Source organism: Phaeoacremonium minimum, assembly GCF_000392275.1.
Source record: "Phaeoacremonium minimum UCRPA7 unplaced genomic scaffold PA7_03_scaffold_288, whole genome shotgun sequence".
In the NCBI taxonomy this organism is placed as follows: Eukaryota; Fungi; Ascomycota; class Sordariomycetes; order Togniniales; family Togniniaceae; genus Phaeoacremonium; species Phaeoacremonium minimum.
In genome coordinates, this window is record NW_006921193.1 from 396,393 (window position 1) to 403,534 (window position 7,142).

Below are 7,142 nucleotides of genomic sequence, written 5' to 3' on the forward strand. Positions count from 1 at the left end.
TCAGGAAGCTGATTAGCAGCAGGCCGAAGAGGCCGACGAGGATGGTGTTGACGACGGCTGTCCTCCGCCATCCTGACCGTGGGAGACGCAGCTTCGGCCAGGACACCATTATCGACGATCCACCCCCATTCGTAGGCCCATTGAAGCCGATGATGAGAATCAAAACACGATCGGAGGCACAGTTAAGCTTAATGGCCGGGGCTCCACGGACCTTATGAGGCTGCTGCTAGGCACTCGTCGGTACTGTAATTACTCATGGGCGGCGTGTCGATCATGCTGCGCTGATCAGTGGCTCCCTGATCCGTGGCTGCGCACCGACGGGGAATGGCGCGACCCCCTGAACGATCCATGCAAGTCGCAAGGAAACGGTGATCCTTCCTGCGATTCCGGTGGTACAGGGCGTCTACCGACCGCCTACTATGTAGTAAACACGGTAAATAGCGACAGGGTATCGAGCCGCGAATAGACGTGAAACCAGCATCTGCAGCCATCGTCACTCAGGAGTTCCAGCCTTCAGGGTCTTTCGAGATCCCGCGTTTGTTACTTGCCCCAGAGTACAGGTCATTTCTCGTTTGACAGGCGACAGCGTGTTCTTGCATGTCGAAATACGGGATTCTAGTGGGCATTCACAGCTACCTACTTCGAGTCGGCTACCTGACCAACTGGCGATTCTGGCCCCATTCACCATAATCGGAGCAATAATACGTCATTCGCTGACTTATCACTAAACAATCATCCATACGCATACGCAGAAGGAAGCTCAGGGAAGCTGGCTGGCTTGGAAGTTCCCTGACGAACGTGCATGAAGGGTGAATCCTTCGGGCACGCGAAGTGGATAGCGTGGCGGAGTAGGGCCTTGGCCACCACCCACAACCCAGCAGATTACTGAAATGATGTGATGTCGCGGACTCGCGCCGCTGTCTGCCGGGCGCGGCTAATCGTAACAGCAGGCAGACCCTCTATTATTTATTACTTCAAGGCATAATCCCCCCATCTCTTGAGCTGGCATGGTCTATATAGAGAGTCACGAGCATGAACACTTGTACTCAGCCTCGAGCATATTCGATCAAATATCAGGTGTAGTGCCGGACAAGTATTGTAACTATTCAAAGTTTAATCAAGTACGTTGTCTTTTGAAAGTCTCGGTGCATGCGCATGCTCCACACAACTCCCGGTGCTGAAACGGATGTACAATGCTTACAACCAACGGTCTCGTTCGTGTTCCGACATCACACACAATTCATCATTGGTACCCGTTTGCGATGCCACATGCAAGACAGTCAACTACCGTAATTCTGGAGATGAACACGACAACGCTGTGAAACTAGGCTCACTATGAGGGCTCGGCTGTCAAGGGATGTCAACTTTAGGTTCTGCCTGATTGCTGTGATCTTGTTTCTATGTTAAAGAGTTGCCATAGCTTCTTAGCCAGTAGCCATGCAAATGCTTAAATTCCCTCCAACAACTGAACTATAACCCCATTTTCCTTGTAGCCTGAGCTACACAGATACCCGTTCCATTCATTCCGTCTTCGCACGAGCTCCGTCCCACGCCGCATCGAAGCTTGCCACTGTCTTAGCAGCATTGTCTTCCTTCGACTGCTTCACATCCTGGGCTTTGATCGAGTCAGAGCTCCCACCCATTGCGATTCGCTCTGATATGGTTGTGTCGGAGTCGAGATATGCGTGCAACATAGCCGAGGGCTGCTTTCGACTTCTGTGCAGTATCGCGTCAGTACAGTCTGCCTTGTGGTGTAGTTCCTTCCTCCTTACTTCGTCTTGGATTTGTGAGTTTTGAGTTGGTCTGAATTCGCCATCACATAAATTTACGCAACGAAGGCACGAGATATGCGAGTCTCTTAGATAGTAGATGATGTAGTCAAGTCTTGCCTTGAAATTCAAATTATTACGCAGTTACTTTGGTTTTATATACATCCCTCATGGCTCGGGTTTTGTCACTCTCGACGAGATGTACCAGCTCATCGCCTACTGCCATCACGTCGCCAATGCACACGTTTCTCTCGCTCATTCGAGCTGACAGCCCCGTGACAAAACCATACCAGATTTTGGCACCCGTCCCAACTGTCTCAAAAACGAGAAGACCTCCTACACGTTTACAGTTTTTGATTGTCTGTCGATTGGATAGGTGTAGATCATGCAAGGCGTTGACCCGGTATCTAATATTCAGTCCCATCCGGTTCAGAAAATTTGTACCATTCACTGAAACTTCAAGAGAGTGGGCTATGTGAGCTTAGGATGCTTTTTTTCTCTCGAAATATTCTTCTACAGAGGGTCTCAACCTTTTTTTACAGGACATACTTTAATTTCCTCTCCAGTTAGGTTGCTCGCTTCTCTCCTGAAAGGCCGAGCAGATTGGGCTGATCAAAGTATTGAAACAGATACCATCATCGCCTGGTATCTCTCGAGGCACTCATCAAATAAGCTCATCACGAAATCTGTCAATAATGACGAGTGTCACTCGGATCATCCAATCATTAGAAATGACAAAATCTATGTGGCTGAGTTCACAATTGACAGCCTTACGACCCAGCATGACAAAACCTGAGAATAGGTATCGTTTGACAAAATCTGCCGTTTGGAAAGTGCACTTTCTGATAAGAAAGTCGGTAACGAGCTACAATGATTTGTTGGATGTGTACCAATGGGAAACGTATCCCAGCGCCACGTACGGGTAAGTTTCAGAGCAGCGATTCAGAGCGAATCAAGCCAGGTCAGGCAGCGGTCGCCTTACGGTGAGCATAACAGAATCTGAAAACCAAATCTGACCTGGCGAATGTTAGCGTGACAAAACCTGCTCAACACAATGAGAGAACTAAGATCCCAGAATGCACAGAAACTTTCTCATATAATTGCTTGAGAGAACCCGTCTTTTCCGTCTACAAAACGGCATGATAGCGTTCGTCTGTATCAGTGATGCAAATCATTCTATCCAAATTTGCTAGTAGTTCGGACCATCAAAAATGGCAAGCGCAGCAATCAAGATACCCCAAGAGCAGTGGGAAACCCACAAAGAAACAATCTTGCATCTTTATCATGTTGAGCGCTTGCATCTTGACAGCGGTGATCGTAATGTTGTTCAGGTTATGCAAGACGAACACCAGTTCTTCGCGACGTAAGTGATGAGGACTATGTATTCCGTTCGCGGATCCTAAACAGTTTGCAGACCCTCCCAGTATGAGTCACAATTTAAAAATTGGAATCAGCCCAAAAACATCAAGATAGAGGAGTCAGCAGCTATTCTGACAAAACTAGATGAGCTCGCCCGCAGAGGTATTGAAGCTCGTATCACTGTTTCAGGCCGGGTTCAAGACAAAAGACGAGTTGATAGGATGAGACGTGACGTGCGGACGCACAGCAAGAAAAGCAAGAAACCAGAACTGTCGTCCTTGAGAGGTATCTGAGTTAATGAATCCTGCTGTCAAGAATCTCTCCTAACAGTCTAATAGACCGTAGCTTTCTGCAAGCTTGTAACAAATTCCTTGAGGTCCGACAGGATGATATGTGGTTGGCATTCGACGCGGCCATTGATTATAACACTGCCATTCCAGATTCTCTAGCGACTCCAGGTACTATCTCCGTACATCCAAGTCAGAATCATATTCCTCATTTAAACGATGAGAATGATGGGGGCACAACATTTCCACTTGGCAATGAAATCCTAGAACCCCAGCTTCCAATTGCTTCGTCTCCGAAGGGTGATCCCATGAGCCTCACTCGGTCCCATAACGAGAATTCGATCATAGAGAACATATGTCCACTATCTAACGTCAATGTCTCTCCATTATCGATGACGTCGGTGCCTCTTACACCAGACATCTCACTCATGGATTTTTGCCTTGAAGAGGGCTCACTTCTTGGATCTTCATCAATTACTAGCTCCTTGATCCCAGAGGTCTCTGGAGCTAGAAATCAGATGCGCAGGCAGGCATTTCAATTTCAAGCTGCTCTCGCTACGGGCAGTTATTCGCCTTTCCCAGGTACATTCAGTTGGGGCCAATATCTCAATTGTTGCTCGACACCTGGACGTCTCTCAATTAACACAGGCCAGTCATTATGGGAATCATTTACAGTCTCAATTATTGAAACTATGGGGACGCTACCAGACATCCATTCCTCGCGAAAATATATCGATCGAGAGTTCAAAGTACTCGATTTCGAATCGATGTCCAAGGCTTCATTGCTTCCAGAAATTACGGAATACAGTTACTATGCAGGATCCACTACAATGACCGGATGTAGCTCCGATGATTCTGTCCTGTTCAAATACATTCTCTACTTGCTCATCAATAACTTCCCTGGTGCGAATAAGACCATTCGCATGGCGGTCGTGAGCCTGATGCGTAAACGACGAGATCTGGCATCCCGAATTTTCGCAGGCCTTCCATCATGGCCCTTGGGTATTGCAAAGCCCATAGCAGAAAAGCTCTTCGGCATAGCTATCGAGACAGGTAGTGCGGAGGCAGCAAAAGCAATCCTAGATTGGTCCCACTCTGTCCACTTAACCATCGATCCGAATCAATATCTCTTCGAACACGATGGTACACGATACACCGCCTCCGAGTTTGCGGCTTTGCACCGCTATACGGGTATTGTCCGCGTTCTCCTAGATGCGAAGCTTGATTTCAATAAAAATCTGACAAATGATCCTCTGGATTTTCTCCGAAATCCGAGGCCAAGAGGGGCACTTGAAGCTGCGCTTACCAGCGTCAATGAACATAAGGCCACGGTTGATCACCAACTTGTGGGAATGCTTCTTGACCACGGCGTAGTAGTCAGTGACCAAGCTATCCTTAGAGCTCTCTCTTTAAAGACGTTTGAGACTGTTCGACAGCTTATCTCCAAAGACCTACCTACCAGTCACTTAAAGTGTTTCAGGTTATTCGTCTGGGATATCTGCCACTATGCGGACAAGTTTTCAATAGATGTCATGAATTACCTTATCGAGAGCTGTAGCTTGACGGGTTGTCTAAAGTGCTATTCAGAAAATCAGGAGTCTCTGACGGATGCTTTCAACTATGCTTCGAGTCAAGGGGCACTCGGCCTTGCAAAACTGCTCGCACCATATTCCATGCAGAAAAGAAGATCATTAGCCATGGCTATCAAGAGTCGCAATAGTGAAATTCGCGATCTCCTTGTGGAACTTAAAGCAGAAATCGACGTTGTTCTACCGGACTACACGTCCAGCAGGAAGGAGACTTTCGACTTTCAATCTCGAACCACCGCACTAGCAGAAGCAATTCGATTGCAAGATCATGATCTCGTGAAATGGCTTGAAGATAAGGGGGCACTAAACGGTATTGACAAAGGAGGTCTCTTCCAATACGGATTGAACGCAGCCGTCGAAGTTGGCGATCGCTACTATATCCAGAAACTTCTTAGATTAGTTCCCAAGCCTGGTGTTCGATACTTCGATAGTGCACTCGAGACAGCCATCCGAAAAGGTGACGCCGATGCAGCTCTGATTTTGCTCGATGCTCAAGCGGAGGCTGACCCGAAGGCTTTCAACCGAAGTCTACCTTTCAATAAGGCCCTCGAGATGCGAAATAAGACCCTTGTGAAAAGAATGATAGACTATGACGCGTCCTTTGACGATATTTGGCCAGCTGCTCTCGCCTGGAACGATCCATGCGTGATCCAAGACCTGATCCATGCGGGAGCACTTTTAACTGACGAAGGAATGGTACAAGGGGCAGTCGTATCAGCAGTCAGGCAAGCAAACAGACGAATGGTGACATACTTCGTCAACATGGGAGCTGTTGTTGACGATGATTATGGGCACCCGTTAAGAACTGCTTCAAAAAAAGCTGACTTTGAGATGGTCCAGCTTTTGCTTGACCTTGGAGCTGACCCAGCAAACCAGGATGCGTTTTGTGCAGCCCTCGAACAGAGGAATGAGCCTATTTTAAACTTGCTCCGGAATGCGTTTCGTCTCAAATTCCCTCTCGGGAAGCCTGGTTTCGGTGGGGAGGTCCTGGCTCAGGCTATAAAATCGAGGAGTGCTTCCTTGATACAGGCCGTTCTGAACGATGGACTTGACCCCAATTCATACACATATGGAGACACAATAAATGCATTTGGGTACGCCATCCGGCACCATGACGGAAGCAATATAGATATTGTTAGCAAGCTTATAGATGCTGGTGGTGACCTGCAAGGGATTATTAGCAAAGGCCATGGTGGACGCAAAACAGCAATGATGCTGGCTATCGAAACAGGAGATACACCCCTGGTAGAAATGCTTATCGAGAAAGGTGCAAAAGTCGATCAGGTTGTCCGTCTTGGCTTGAAGCGGACCTGCCTCCAGGTAGCTTGCGAGACTAGCCAGTACGACATGGTCAAGCTCCTGCTGGGGGTCGATGGGGTACAGGTCAACGCACCTGCGGCTCCAAGAGGCGGCGGAACGGCCTTGCAGCTGGCGGCGATCAGTGGAAATCTGAGGATAGTTCGCTTGCTTCTCGATCACAATGCTGACATTCACGCAAGCCCTTCAAGGATACACGGGCGAACAGCCCTACAGTGCGCTGCAGAACACGGTCGTCTGGAGATCGTCTGGGCGTTATGGAATGCAGCAAACGGCCAGGGATTCAGTGTAGAGGAGATCGACACTGCAATCAGCCTGGCAAAAGCGCAAGAACACAGAGGATGCGCAGACTTCCTTGGCAGCCTTGCAACTATGGGAAATAACAGTGTTGGCCCACTTCTGAGTAGCTAGGAGGTCCGTAGTGGTGTTCGAAGGCTTTGAGTGTAGGTAGGATAGCAAGTATGAACGCAGCGAGATTCTTTCAGTGGTTTGGATGTGTAAAAGGTAGATAATCAGGTATAAGTGACGAAGAAACTGACCCTTAGCCTTAATTAATGAGACCATTGGCTATTCCATTTGTCAATATCATAGAAGCCGGGAATTCTCGTCAGAGACAGTTTCCTGAGGTGGTTATCCTTGAGCGTCCCTAGTTTAGATACAGCCTTTGACAGAGTGGTGCCACACACGTTATAATTGGCTATTTGAATAACCAAACTGTCATGAAGAATGCTCTTCTTACCTTCCTTCCGGCTCCGGCATCAGGCTCGGTCTACATTGCTCTTCAATGTGGACAGTTAATTTTACACCTCTGCCGGGGTAAT